This window comes from Sminthopsis crassicaudata, chromosome 3 (genome assembly GCF_048593235.1).
Source record: "Sminthopsis crassicaudata isolate SCR6 chromosome 3, ASM4859323v1, whole genome shotgun sequence".
Lineage (NCBI taxonomy): Eukaryota > Metazoa > Chordata > Mammalia > Dasyuromorphia > Dasyuridae > Sminthopsis > Sminthopsis crassicaudata.
This window is the reverse complement of record NC_133619.1, coordinates 642681975-642697086: the sequence shown is the minus strand read 5'-3', so window position 1 is coordinate 642697086 and position 15112 is coordinate 642681975. Positions and strand designations below refer to the sequence as shown.

The 15112-nt window shown below is 51.2% G+C and overlaps 1 long non-coding RNA gene across 1 annotated transcript; it reads left to right on the top strand.

The window, feature by feature from the left end:
* Positions 1–2964: 2964 nt before the first annotated feature.
* LOC141564535 (uncharacterized) lies at positions 2965–11709 on the top strand. The gene is made up of 2 exons (XR_012488647.1): positions 2965–5631; positions 5862–11709. It is a non-coding gene; the product is annotated as an uncharacterized LOC141564535 (long non-coding RNA).
* The last annotated feature ends 3403 nt before the right edge of the window (positions 11710–15112 follow it).

Sequence of the window (15112 nt, the reverse complement as noted above, 5' to 3'; positions counted from 1 at the left end):
CCCAGAACACTGCTGCTCCAGCTCGGCGGCCGGAGGGTCGCATTCCCAGGCGATGCTGGATCTCGGGGCTCCCAAGGACCCACTGACATGTGGGCGACGCGGAGGCTGCCTTGGAGGCTATCCCATCCTAGGATTTGACAGGCACATATTAAGCACCTGCTGTGTGCCTAGGTGCTTGAGACCACAGGAGACAAAGCTCTACATCTTAGGATCCCAGCGACTGGTGACATCACCAGGCCACGCCCCCTTCGGGCCGTTCCCAAAAACCCCAACCTAGGACGTCACTCGCCCCGTTCCTCCTCTGCCTGAAGCAACAGTAACGAGTGACGTCATTATCTGCGCCCCTCCCCCTGGCCACAGGTGATGTCATCAGGTTCGCAGCTCCTTTGTATCGTGGCCCAGCCTTGTGACGTCACCACCCGCGTCTCTCCCCTGCCTCCCGCCCGGCGAGAGTTCGAGAGTTCGACGGCAGTTAGGACCGCGGAACGTACGGCCCGCGAGGACGGGACGTACGTACCAATCAGAAAGGACTAATTTCCAGCGGGGAGGGGGAAGCGTTCTGTCTCCATGACAACTGCAGAAGCGCCTCTCCTCTCTCAGGCTGCCAGCCCCCCGCGATATCACACAGCCGAGGGGACACCCGAGGGCCGAGGAGCACGTGGGGAAAGGCCGGAAGATGGGCCCTCAAATCGGGCAGACAAGTAGAGCTTCCGTGACCTGCCCCTCGGGGTCCAGAAGCCGAGCTCAGAAAGTGCCTGGAGATCCTTAGGGGGAAAGCAAGGCCCCGAAGAGAACTGAGAGCGCCCCCCCCCACCGCACACCAACCAACGGTCCGCATTTATGAAGCGCCTGCTGTGTGCCCCGCACCCGGGGAGGGGGGAGGGGGGGAAGGCAGGTCGAAGATCCCCTCTTGATTCCCTGCCCCCCCCCAGCGGCCCAGCGCGCCCCTGCCCCCAGAAGGGGGACGGCCACCAAGCCCGGGACTGCCCCGGCCGCCTCCCTCGGGACCCCCTCCGCTGGGGAAGTGTTCACAAAGGGGAGAGGCCCGAGCCTGCCCCTGAGGAGTCAGGGCCAGGAGACAATATACAAGTAGGGCTCTAGCTCTGCCCACTAATAAGATGGCGTCTGAGAAGGCCCCAGAAAGGGGATTTTCACGGGGGCTCCCAGAGAGCATGTCAGCCCGAAGCTGGCCGCAGACGGGAGGAGCTGAGGGCTTCAGATGCCAGAGGGGCTATTGAGGAGGGGGTGGCGGGGCCCAGGCCCGAGGGGCGGGGGTGCAGGGGTCCCAAGGAGGGGGAAGAAGAGGAAGTGTTTGGGGCCCATGTGAATCCCATCCCCCACCCGACCTCCAAGGCAGTGGGGGGGGAGGGGAAGTACTCTGTGTTCCAGGGGCCTAGAGGCGAACCTGGTCTCCCTGGGGAGGGCGGAGTCAGGCTCTAGCTGGGGGCGGCCACTGTGCTAGAATGCAGCCCCTCCCTCCCCCCCCCTGCCCTTTCACCACCTCCATTGACAGAGGAGATTCTCCCCCATTTCTGGGAGGCGAGGGAGTGTCTGCGGGGAAGATCTGCCCTCGGGATTCTACACCCGCAGCCCCTCGGGTTCAGAAATGCTGCCGGACCCTCCCCCCCCAAGGGCCCTCTGCCCACCCGGGGATGACGGCAGAACAAAGCATTTCTTCCTCCCCTTAGCAGGGCTTTAGATCCCCAACCCAAAGGAGAGCTCCAGCCTTGGGGGGGGGGGGGGGGGGGCAGTGGAAGGGAGAGGCTGAAGTCCTCCAAGGCACTGGCCAGGGGAGGGCAGAAGAGGCAGCCAGCAGGGCAGAGAGGGCAGGTCTTCCCGTGGTGCCTGAGAAGGCGAGGTGTTCATCGGACAGCGCCCTGGGGCTGCCTTTCCTCCAGCTCCATCATCTGGGTGGGTTTTCTGGCCCCCTTCCCCACTTTAGAGCAGCTGACCCTCCTCTCCCCCAAGGCAAGCCCGTCTTTGGGCAGCTGAGCTCCTGGGGTGGCCCCCGGGGCCCCTCCCTCCAGGGGCCTGGCTCCTGAGAAGTCATCCTCCTGCTCTCAAGGCTCCCTCTCACTGCCTACATCTCCACCAGCAGCCATCTCAGCTGCTCCCCTTCAGCCCATCCAATAGGAACAGGTGACATTTTCAGTGTGTCTCAGACGGGCCAGCAGGGCCTGAGACGGAGGCCATCCCCAGAACCCGAAGCCCCCCTTGTGGCAAGGACTGAAAAGGCAGAGGCTGCTAGCTCACAGGACTGCTGGCTGGAGAGGAGATGCCCAAGCCAAGCGAGTGACTTGCGCCCGAAGGCGATCCCCGGAGAGGCCCCGCCCATCCCACTGAAAGGTCTGCCTGCAGAGAGACCCCAGGGGGTGATGCAGGACGAGAAGGAGCCCACATTAAGCATCAGGGGCTTCAGGCGGGGATGACGGCCCATTGGTCCAGTGCCTGGGAAAGAGCTGCTCGCACTTGGCTCAGGGCATGCAGAAACCATCCCAGTTGTAGAATGTGGGCAGCTCGCCAGCGAAACCTCGTCCCTGGATGGGCCCCTGAGTGTTCACACTGACAGAGAAATGTGGCAGACGCCTCCCTCTGAGAACAGAAAGACTCACGCTAGAAACCCTCTCAGGGTCCTGGGTGGGGGAAAATCTTTGTCTGGGCCCATCTCTACATCAGAACACGCACAGGACCGAAACCTATGTGGGAGACTTCATCTTTGTGATTGCTATGGAAAACAGGACCGAAACCTATGTGGGAGACTTCATCTTTGTGATTGCTGTGGAAAAACCTTGGGTCAGCACCCGTGCCTTAGCCAGCACCAGAGAATCCATACCACAGGGAAGCCCCTCGGGTGTGCCGAGTGTGGGAGAGCCTCTATTTCCACCAGAGCCCTTGGAGAAAACTCTTTAAATGCAGTGAATGTGGGAAAAACTGACCCAGCACCAGCAAGTTCACACCGGAGAGAAGCTCCACGATGCGCTGAGTATGGGGGAGCCTTCAGCCAGGGGCATCAGCACCAGAGAACTCGCCATGGAATGAGACCCAACGTATGTGGTGATGACGGGAAAAGCTTCAGACTGAGCTCATTCCTTAATGGACACAGGAGGGAGAAGCCCTGTGCTTGTGCTGAGTGTGGGAAGGCCTTCTGGGTGAGCTCAGCCCTCGAACATAACAGCATTCATACTGGAGAGACCCTGCCAGTGTGAGGGACGTGGGAAGGCCTTTACCCATAGCACCCCCTCACTCAGCCTCAGTGGTCCCATCATGGGGGAGACCCTGCCAGTGTGATGGACGTGGGAAGGCCTTTATCCGGAGCATCCCCTCACTCAGCCAGTGGGCCCATCATGGGGAAGACCCTGTCCGTGTGACAGATGTGGGAAGGCCTTTATCCGGAGCGCCCCCTCACTCAGCCTCAGTGGGTCCACCATGGGGAAGACCCTGTCCGTGTGACAGATGTGGGAAGGCCTTTATCCGGAGCGCCCCCTCACTCAGCCTCAGTGGGTCCATCATGGGAGAGACCCTGCCAGTGTGATGGACGTGGGAAGGCCTTTACCCATAGCACCCCCTCACTCAGCCAGTGGGCCCATCATGGGGGAGACCCTGCCAATGTGATGGATGTGAGAAGGCCTTTATCCGGAGCACCCCCTCACTCAGCCTCAGTGGGTCCATTATGGGGAAGCCCTGCTACTGTGATGAAGGCCTTGAGGGCACTCACTTCCCTGAGGGAACCTCAGAGGGTCCCTCCTGGAGAGAAGCCTTTGAGGGTCACGTTTGCAGGAGGCCCTTCCCCTGGAGGACAGACCTTCATTGACATAATAGAACTCACCCACCAGAGGTTGACTCTTGACAGAGCCTTTGTCTGGCCCGGACGCCTGTCCCAGCCCCGAGAACTCCCATGTGAGCAGCACACTGATGCGGCCTCCTGGGATGTTTCCTGACTTTGTAGCAGCCAGAAAGGAGTGGACGGCAGTACTGTCGCTGCTGCAATACTTGCTTCTTAAGGAGATGACTGGAAAAGTCCAGATTTCCCCTCTCCAGATCCCAGGAGAGGCAGAGGGCTTGGGCAGACCTGGATGGGTCACAGAAGCCTGGACCCTGTTCCAGGCCAAAGCTGAGGCTGAGGCTGCTGGGGCTGGGGGATAAGCAGAAATGGCCCTTGTTTCCCACTGCCCCGGAGGTCTTCCTCAGACTCTCCCTGGGCCCCCCTCCCCTCCCACCGCACGGCTCAGAGGGCAGATGTCCAGAAAAGAAGGTGGGGGTCAGGACACTGACAACTGTAAAAAGGCTGGGAGAAGGAATGGGAAGCAGGGTGGGAAAAGCGCCTTTGTCATCGTCATTGTGGGGAGCACTTCTCTGCTGAAATGATGAAAATGAGACCTGATGGGAGGGATGGAAGAGCGGGCCCTGGGAGCAGTGTCACACTTTACAGATAAGGAAAGTGAGACCCAGGAGGCAACACTGGAGAGCAGGGTCCTTTCCACTGTAAACTGGCACTGAGCCTCGCGCTTCCCAGGTGCCCCAAAAGGGAGGGTGGGCAATGAGGCGGTCAGAGCTCCAACCGCCAGGATCTGGGCCAGGGGAGACCCCAACCCATGTGGACCAGGAGAGCAGGTACCTGGCTCACAGTCTCTGGATCTCTTGTGAAACATTGGACTAAGCTGCTTTCTGGAGCCTCTGAGGTAGGCCAAGTCCCTCCAGAAGCTTCCAGGCCTCTGAGGAAGGCCTCCGTGCTCTAGGCGGTCAAAGCCAGGCCGGCCGCCTCCGGCCCAGTGACCCCGAGGGCTGGGCTGAGGGGACCTTCTCAGATGTCGGTCGTGAATGTTAAAGCAAACTTCTGTACCAAGAAGGGGAGCTTCCTGGTGGGCTCTGCCCATGGTATGGTTTCTGGGTGTCAGAAGGGCTTTTTTTGAGGGGGCAGTTGGAATTTGGTGACTTGTCAAGGGTCACGCAGCTAGAAAATGTTAAGTATCTCAGGCCATGTTTGAACTTGAGTCCCTCTAAATCCAGAGCCGGTGCTGTATCCACTGTGCTATCTAGCTGCCCCACAAAGGGCTTTCTTGACTCAATTAACAGGATTATCTTAGGTGGGGGAGAAGGCTCAGAGCTTTCCATATAGCTACTAAATGGCAGAGTCGGAGCAAGGCAGGCAGGAAAAGCGATCCAGGGACCCTCTCAAGGGCTCTCTGAAGTACCTGAGAACCCACTGTATGACGCGACCACCCCGCGAGGCAAGCCGCCCTTAGAGAAGGGGCTGCTGCTGTACCAGAGGAGGCGTGAGAAGCCCCCAGAGGTTCGTGGGGACTACTTGTGTCTGACGGAGCAACTGGAGCACATTAGGTCTAATTGGCCATGCCCGTCACCGGGCGGGCGCCATCACAGATGTGGAGGCGTGAGAAGCCCCCAGAGGTTCGTGGGGACTACTTGTATCTGATGGAGCAACCGGATCCGGCACATTAGGTCTAATTGGCCACGCCGTCACCGGACGCCATCACAGATGTGGAGGCGTGAGAAGCCCCCAGAGGTTCGTGGGGACTACTTGTGACTGATGGAGCAACCGGAGCACATTAGGTCTAATTGGCCACGCCGTCACCGGGCGCCATCACAGATGTGGAGGCATGAGAAGCCCCAGAGGTTCGTGGGGACTACTTGTGTCTGATGGAGCAACCGGAGCACATTATGTCTAATTGGCCACGCCATCACTGGGCGGGCGCCATCACAGATGTGGAGGCGTGAGAAGCCCCCAGAGGTTCGTGGGAACTACTTGTGTCTGATGGAGCAACCGGAGCACATTATGTCTAATTGGCCACGCCGTCACTGGGCGGGCGCCATCACAGATGTCGAGGCGTGAGAAGCCCCCAGAGGTTCGTGGGAACTACTTGTGTCTGATGGAGCAACCGGATCCGGCACATTAGGTCTAATCGGCCACGCCGTCACCGGGCGCCATTACAGATGTCGAGGCGTGAGAAGCCCTCAGAGGTTCGTGGGGACTACTTGTGTCTGATGGAGCAACTGGATCCGTCACATTAGGTCTAATCGGCCACGCTGTCACCGGGCGCCATTACAGATGTCGAGGCGTGAGAAGCCCTCAGAGGTTCGTGGGGACTACTTGTGTCTGATGGAGCAACCGGATCCGTCACATTAGGTCTAATCGGCCACGCTGTCACCGGGCGCCATTACAGATGTCGAGGCGTGAGAAGCCCCCAGAGGTTCATGGGGACTACTTGTGTCTGAAGGAGCAACCGGAGCACATTAGGTCTAATCGGCCACACCGTCACCGGGCGCCACCACAGATGTCATTTTGGTCCTCTTCAAGAACAAAGGGCAACAACCAGCCAGAGGGGTGGGTGGGGAGCCCTGGGGGTGTCCCAGGGAACCCTGGCACAAAGGAAGGGCTGAGTGAGTCGTTCTTGCCTTGACTTACTCTCATGAAATGACCTGTAAGAGGATTCTGGTTCTGAACCTTACAGACTGAGCTCTGGCAGACTTTTCCCTTCCCTGGGACCCAGCTCCTTCCCTGGTGAAATCAGCCAAGCAGTTGATCACAGACATCAGACACCCACAGGGTGTTAGCCACTGTCTGATACACAAGGGATGCACTGACCAAAAGGGGCCAAAGTCTCTGCCCTCATGGAGCACTCAGGGAGTCTCTGAGAGGGGTGAAGTATGTGCTCTGGGGACTTGTTTTTGATGGGGCCTTCAGAGCCCACCCTTCCTGGATTCGAACCCCATTCATTGACCAGTGACTGGATTATTTATCTGTGGCTCCAATGGGTGGGACCGGTCCAGTGTCCTGGGGGTGTCTCCAGCCAAAGGTGAAAGAGCCTAGAGCATTTTTAGTGTTTTATTTTCCCAAATCCATGCAAAGATAGTTTTCAGTACTTACCTTTGCAAAACCTTGTGTTCCAAATTTTTCTCCCCACCCCCCCCAAAGATCTCCAGCAATTTGATAGAGGGTAGACATGTGCAATTCTGAACATTTCCATAATTGTCGTGCTGCATAAGAAAAATCAGATGAAAAAAGGGGGGAAATGAAGGGGGAAACAGGCAGACAAAAGTGAAAATGCTCTGCTTTGGGGGACGTTTAGGCCCCATAGTTCTCCTCCTAGATGCAGGTGGCACTCTTCCCAAGTCTGTTGGAATTGCTTTGAATCAAACTGTTGAAAAGAGCCAAGTCCAGCACAGTCGAGTAGTCCCAGAATCTGATTGCTACTGTGCACAGTGTTCTCTTGGTTACACTCACTTCATTCAGCATCAGGTCATGTAAGTCTTCCCAGGCTTCTGTGAAATCAGACTGCTCATTTTAACCAGGAAAACGAGAAAAATGGAACATAAAACATTGTCATGTGCCCAGCAGATCAGGAAGGATTCAAAATATGTAACAATAAATTACTGGGTTTAAGAAAGGATATATAATAGAAGAAATTATATTCATGAATGTCCATCTTAATAAGTTCTTTTGTTCTCTGCTGAGCACTTTTTTTTACTTTGTTCTCTTTTTCCTTTTCAACCCCACCCCCTCTTCCCCTATGCAGGCTTATAGTTAAGGAGATGTATATATTACATTGTGTATGTATACACACACATCCTTTCCCCACACATTTTTCCTATCTCTGCAACTTCGTCCCCACCCATGGATCCTCCTTTCTCCATCTTCTGTCTATCCTTCCCTATTTATAGATTTTGGAAGCCATATGTGATATGTAGTGTTCCCTATTTTAACCCATTTTCAACACGAGTAGGCTTTCAGACCCATGTCTCTTCTCCCTCTGCACCTCATTTACCTTCTGTTTTTACCTTAATTCTGCCCCAATCTTTCTTTTGAAGTTACCCAATTGCTGATGTCAATCTTAAACGTGAGTATTTCCATGTTTAAAAACAATTTGTCCATATTAAGTTCCTTGAAACTGGTCTTTGATATTGGATCTTAGAAAAAATTTTAAGTTTGGATTTGGTTGAAAGTCCTGAAAATCTACAAGTTCATTGAATGTCCATTTTCTTATTCATTCGATATTCTGGATAATTTTGCTGGTTATATTTTTGGCCACAGGCCTAGTTCTTTTAATTGCCAGTGTATATGATTCCAGGACCTAAGGTCTTTTTATTATGGCTGCTGCTAAGTCCTACACAATTCTAATTGTAGCCCCAGCATATTTGAATTATTTTTCTTGTTTCTTGCAAGAGTTTCTCTTTAATGTGGAGGTTTTGAAATTTGACAATATTCCTATGTGTTTTCCACAAAGGATCTCTTTGAAATGGTCATCGGTGGATTTTTTCATTTCTACTTTCTTCACATGTTCTATCACTTCAATGCAACCTCCCCCTCAGAGGTTACTGATTGCCAGTCTTGCCTAATCCCAGGCCTTCAGAAATCCTTAGCCACTGCCTCTTCAAACAGTGGTTCTTTACTGCTTATCTAATCCTAGGTCTTCTGAGATCTCTGGCCACTGCCTCACTGACCAGTGGTGGTCTTGTCCAACAGAGCGCCCAGACACAGTGGCTTGCCAGCTCAGGTCTTTATTCTACGCGATCACATCCTGCACCACTCTTGCTCTGAACAACTCCTGCCTCCACTTATTTCCAGGTCCCCGCTACTTATATTGGGTCTATGAGGTCATATGCACAGCCAATAAGTGGAGATATCTCCCATTGTTGATGCATTCTCAATGTGACCCAGAGCTCCCCCTCATAAGCGGGTCCCTACTAGCTGCAGAGATCGCATCCGGGTGCCTCAGACATCAAAGCCTCTTTACTTCATATTATGCGAGGTTCCTCTCTAGACCCTTACACTCCAGGACAGTTTTCTTGGCTTATTGCTTGTATTGTGTCAAGACTTTTTTCATCACAACTTTCAGATAGTCTATTTTTTCTTCTTGATTTGTTCTCTAGATCTGTTATATTTCATATTCTGTTCTATTTTTTTCTTTTTATTTTATGGTCTCATAGCTTCACTGGCTTCCTCTTGCCCAATTCTGATTTTCAAAGAGTTGTTTTTATCTTTAAGACTTTCTGTGGATAGAGCACTAGCTCTGAAGTCAGGAAGACCTGAGTTCAAATCTGGCCTCGGACACACTTCCTAGCTGTGTGACTCTGGGCAAGTCACTTAACCCCAAATGCCTAAGCAAAAAAAAGTTTCCTCATTTTCTAGTTAACTTATTTTTCATAATCTTATTTTTCTTGGGGTTTTTTTGCTTGTTTTTTGTGGAAGATTTTTTAGTTTTTCCTCATATTTCATTTGATTTTTAAATTCTCTTTGAAGTTCTATAAATTCTCTCGGGGCAGGGAGCCAATTAGCATTCTTTGGGGTAGAAGCTTTGTGTGTGTGTCTTCCTTTGAAGATGAACCTTGGTCTGTCTTGTTCTCATAGTCTCTATGGTTAGATTTTTCTTTGCCAATTTTTTAAATTATTAGTGCAAGCACCTCTAATCATGGGCTAGGGAGATGATGGCTCTAGCTTTACTTCAATTCCTCCCTCTGACCTGGAACCTCAACCTGCCCTGCCCTACCTTCCATAGCTGCTCCATTGCACAGGCCAGAAGGGCCAGCTCAGGGATGAAAGAGATAGACCAGTACCCACCAAGGAAGGATAACAGCATTGAGATTCAAAGGTTGGGGTCACAGCCATTGTCAGTGTCTCAAAAGTATTTGCAGGATTGAACCCATCTCCAAGTTAAGGTGCAAAGTTTATTGTAATGTCAATTGAAGCCAGCTAAGTACTAAAAGGAGTTAGCAAAGAACCAGGAGCAAGAAGACAAAATTTATAGGAAAAAACAAATCTGGTTCTTCATGTTACTGATATGCTAATTTTGTGGCCCAGAGGTAAAACTGAGGAGTGGTCTGGTATGCACCTCACCATTTGTCTCAGAAACCCATTTTATCACTGACCCACAGATTTATCATCTGGCAATCAGGAAAGTTGCTAGAATTATAGTATTCTGAAAGCCAGTAGACTTTAGGATCATTAACAGATTTTTTAGAATAACACTCCCAAGTTCAGGGGACTGCAGGATTTCTCCTAGAAGCTGTACCCCCTTCAGCAGCAGCTATAATGATAGACATCTAAGAACAATCCTTTTCTCTTCCTTTGGTGGCCTCCAGACCACCTGATTTTCCTTCCTTGGGGGCTCTTTTAAATCACTTTCCTTGTTCTTGGATTCCCATGTTGGTCTGACCTTTTTGAAGACCTTAGTATCCTGAAACTGCTACACTAAGCCAAGATCAGTATGAAATCAAATACTGAGAACAATCATTAGTCAAAACATTAAACATCTATTATGTGTCAATCATTGTGCTAAATGCTGGGGATACAAAGAGGCAAATGTTGGTCCCTGCCATTTAGTAGTCCACAGTCTGAAGGGAGACAGCCTACAAATAGTTACAACCAAGTAATTTACAGAATTTAATAGGAATTTAATAGGAAGTTATGAACACAGAAAAAGCCCTGAAAGGCTTTTTGTAGAAGCTGGGAGTTTAATTGGAACTTGAAGGAAGCCAGGGAGATCAGTAAGTGGAGGAGGGAAAGCATTCCAAACACGGGACTGAATGGAGAAAACAGCCTGGAGGCTGTCACTGCCTAAAGAGTACAATGGGGAGTGAGGTGTAAAATTTTGCTGGATGGTTGAGCTTTTAATGCCAAACAGAGCATTACCTATTTACTCCTAGAAACTATAGGGATCCACTTGAGTGAGCTTGGAGAATGACATCAGATCGGTGCTTTAGGAAAATCACTTTAGTGGCAGAATGAGGAATGGTCTGGAGAGAGGTAGACCCATTCCCCGAGACCAGCCCCTATTGCCATCCACTAGCATCACACTACATAGCTGTGAGGTGATAAAAGATCCTGCAGCAGGGAGGTGACAGTGTCAGAGGAGAGAAGGGGACAATTGCTGCAGAGGTGACATGGACCAGAGATGCTGAAGTGAAATGGACCAGAGATGGTGCAGAGGTGAAATGGACCAGAGAAGCTGCAGAGGTGAAATGGACCAGAAAAGCTGCAGAAGTGAAATTGACCAGAGATGGTGCAGAGGTGAAATGGATAAGAGAAGCTACAAAAGTGAAATGGACCAAAGATTCTGTGGAGGTGATATGGACCAGAGATGCTGCAGTGGTAAAATGGATGAGAAATGGTGCAGAGATGAAATGGACCAGAGATAGTGCAGAAGTGACATGAACCAGAGATTGTGAGGTGGTGAAATGGACTAGGAATGGTGCAGAAGTTAAATTGACCAGAGAAACTGCAGAGGTGAAATGGACCAGTAATGGAGCCGAGATGAAATGGTGGACCAGAGATGGTGCAGAAGTGAAATCAACAGAACTTGACAGCTTATTGGATCTGGGGAATGAGAGTAATGAGAGATAGCTCCTATGGAGGACATAGCAATACCTGTTACAGGACCTTGGGAGTGCCACAAACAATGTTGACTGTCAAATAATCTGTTGGTCAGTAATATCAAAGTTTCTGAGAATTCAGTAGTGGGGTGCAACACTTCTAAGCCCTAGAATTCTATATTCCTCAAGACCATTCTGCACAAGATAACTGTATAAATATATATACATATATTTAACATATTTTAATATATTTAACATGTAATGGAGTACCTGCCATCTAGGGGAGGGGGTGGGGGGAAGGAGAGAAGTAGAGGACCCTTTGCAAGGGTCAGTGTTGAAAAATTACCTATGCATGTGTTTTGTAAATAAAAACCTTTGAAATTACTAGTTGCTAGTATTATATAACAAATTGCTATTAACAATTGCTTAAATATTTGGTATATACAATTATCATTTTTATCAGTCACTGCCACAGGTCTAGTATACTAGGAAGCTTGCCTCATTTCTCAAGTGGACATTTACTTAATGCCTTTCTATGAGCAACTAATAAAATTAATCCATTCATTTAAAAAAACCACTCTGCAATTTTACCTCTTAAGCTATAAAATTTACATATCAGTTACTTGAAGAATCAAGATTTATTTTTCTTGTAAAATTATTTTCCTGCTCCTAATTCTTTGCTAAATTCCCTTGGAATTTAGCCCACTGTCAAGCAGTGTAATCTTTGCCCTTTAACTTGGAGACAAAACTGAGCTTGCAAATTCTTTCCCCATACCCACAACAACCTGGGGACCCTAATATTGTTGGGGTATCTTCCACCTCAACAAGAGAATGAGTCTAGGATGACTCCTAGTTTTGGGAGCCTGGGGGAATGATGTTGCCTTCTATAGTAATATATGAAAGGGGGGAAAGATAAGTTTAATGAGAATAAGTTTAAGATATCTACTGGATTCCCAGTTTGAAATGTCATAAAGGCAGTTGGAGATGGGTGATTGGAGGTCAGCAGAGTTTGGGGCAAGGAATATAGATGGAAGCATGTTCAGCATAAAGATGGTTATTAAATCCATGGGAGTTGAGATCCCCAAATGAAGTCAGAAAGAAAGCAACATAATTTGAGATGGCAAAAATCTGGAAATGAATGCAGCTAATGATTGAAGTAGGATATTTATGGACTGGGATGTTATTGCCCTGGGAAGGACGACAAACGCAAGGAATTAAGAATACAGGAAGACATACGAAATGATGCCAGAGCTTCCCGCGCTGGAGCCTCCCCGCACTCCCCACGCCGGCAGGGGCTTCTCCAAGCTATGGGCCCTCCAGTGGGCGATGAGGGCCGTCCTCCACGTGAAGGCGTAGAGCTTCTCCCTGTGTGAACCCTCTGGTGCTGGCTCAAGTCCGAGCTCTCCTTAAATGCTTTCACCCCACACCGTCGGACTTCTCCCTGCACCCGTACTGCCTGTCCCGGCACTCGTCGGGCCTGTCCCCGCACCCGTACTGCCTCTCCCTACTATACGCCCTCTAGTGGCTGACCAGGGCCGAGCTGCTTCTGTCTCTCGCCCCTGTGAATTCTCCGGTGCTCGGGAGGTCGGAGCTGCCTCTGAAGGCTCGGCCGCGCCAAAGGCTTGCAGAGATCCCTCCTCCTAACCAGTGGTGTTCCTCCTGGTATAGCCCCTGCCCTGCGCACTTGGCTCGGGATTCTGACTCTCTCCAGCCTTTTCCTCGCCGTATGGCTGGCGCAGCGCCGCCCTCTGGGGGAGCTCTAGGGAACAGCTGGTCCGTGGGGCTCCCAGCGGGCCTTGAGTTTGGCGGGCCTTCCCTGGCTGCGGGCCTCGAAGAGCCCGGCAGAACGGCCTGCGGTCTCTCTTCTCCCCCCCCCCCCTTTTATCTCCCAGGCTGAGAAAGGAAAGGAGGCACAAGGCAGGGGGCTCAGGCTCAGGGAGGGCCGGGACTCCTCATCCCCAGCCCCCCGAGGCCCGCCCTCTCGGAGACCCTCCATTCTCGTCACTGTCCCTCCTTAGGAGCTCATGTGGACACTTCAGACTCTCTCATTTTTTTTATTTTTGAGGCAATTGGGACAAGTGACTTGTGCAGGGTCACACAGCTAGTGACAGGCCACCTGACTCCTGTTGGGGCGCTGCCCCTGCATCTCCTCTTTGCCCAGAGGTCACCAAAAGGCTGTGGCCTCGGCCCTCCCCCCTCCTCTAGATCTTCAGCTCCAAGCACTCCCAGCTCCAAGAGCCAGACCCCAGGGTGGGAGGGGGAGCTGAGGGGCCTGGAGGAGCACAGGGCGAGCCCAGCAGGGAGCTGGGAGACTCAGAAGGCACCAGGGAGCGGCCCATCTCTATCTGGCCTGGCTAAGCCCGCTTGGGCCCAGGGACCAGGGCCTCAAGGCCAGAAGCTGCCCAGAGGGGAGGTACTGAACTGGCCGCCTTCTGTGGGGCTGTAGTGGAGGAACAGGGCCCTCACTGGGGAGGGAAGGACTGCCCCCCCAAGCCTGAGACTTTGAGCCGCAGCAGTGTGGATGTGAGGGGGAAGGAAAGAAAACCCAGAAGAAGGGCAGTGGGGAATGGCCCACCTTGGCCTGGGTCGCAGCATCGAGGCCCCCAGATCCCCAGGAAGAGGGAGGACGTGGCCAGATCTACCACCGATTCCTTGTACCCCCGCTCTTCTGCTCCCCGTGGTGAAACGGGGGCTTCCTCAGAGCCACAGAGAGCACCACGAGGGAAAGGGGGAGCGGGGAAAGCCCCATCACCGCCAAGCAGGAAGGGGAGAAGGGAAAGGCGTCCAGCCCAGCTTCCCCAGGGAAGATGAGGCCCATCTGGGTGCCCAGTCCCAAAGATGTCCCTGTGAACAGGCCTCCCCCTCCTCCTAAACCTCCCCCCCACCTGGTTACAAGAGCAGAAAGAGAGGCTGCTGAGAACTGGGACCTGGGGGTCCTGTCCCCCATTAATAAGTTGGGAGAGGGGAGAACCCCAGGCTGAGAGCTGGAAGGTCTAGGAGGCCATGTGCAAGCCCTTCACTTGGGAGAAGTGGAAACTGAGGGGCGGCCTCCAACTCTCCCATTTTCAGAAAGGCAGGACTTCAAATAACAAAATTCATATGGAAGAATAAAAGGTCGAGAATTGCAAGGGAACTAATGAAAAAAAAAGTCAGATGAAGGTGGCCTAGGTGTACCTGATCTAAAGCTATATTATATAGCAGCAGTCACCAAAACCATTTGGTATTGGCTAAGAAATAGACTGATCGATCAGTGGAACAAATTAGGACAAAAAAGGGTACATCTATAGCAATCTAGTCTTTGACAAACCCAAAGATACCAATATTAGGGATAAAAATTCATTATTTGGAAAAAACTGTTGGGAAAACTGGAAATTAGTATGGCAGAAATTAGATATGGATCCACACAACACCATATACCAAGATAAGATCAAAATGGGTCCATGATTTAGGCATAAAGAATGAGACCATAAATAGATTAGAGGAATAGAGAATAGTCTATCTCTCAGACCTGTGAAGGAGGAAGGAATTTATGACCAGAAGAGAACTAGAGATCATTATTGATCACAAAATAGAAGATTTTGATTACATCAAACTAAAAAGTTTCTGTACAAACAATACTAATGCAAACAAGATTAGAAGGGAAGTAACAAACTGGGAAAATGTTTTTAAAGTTAAAGGTTCTGATAAAGGTCTCATTTCCAAAATATATAGAGAATTGATCCTAATTTATAAGAAATCAAACCATTCTCCAATTGATAAATGGTTAAAGGATATGAACAGACAATTC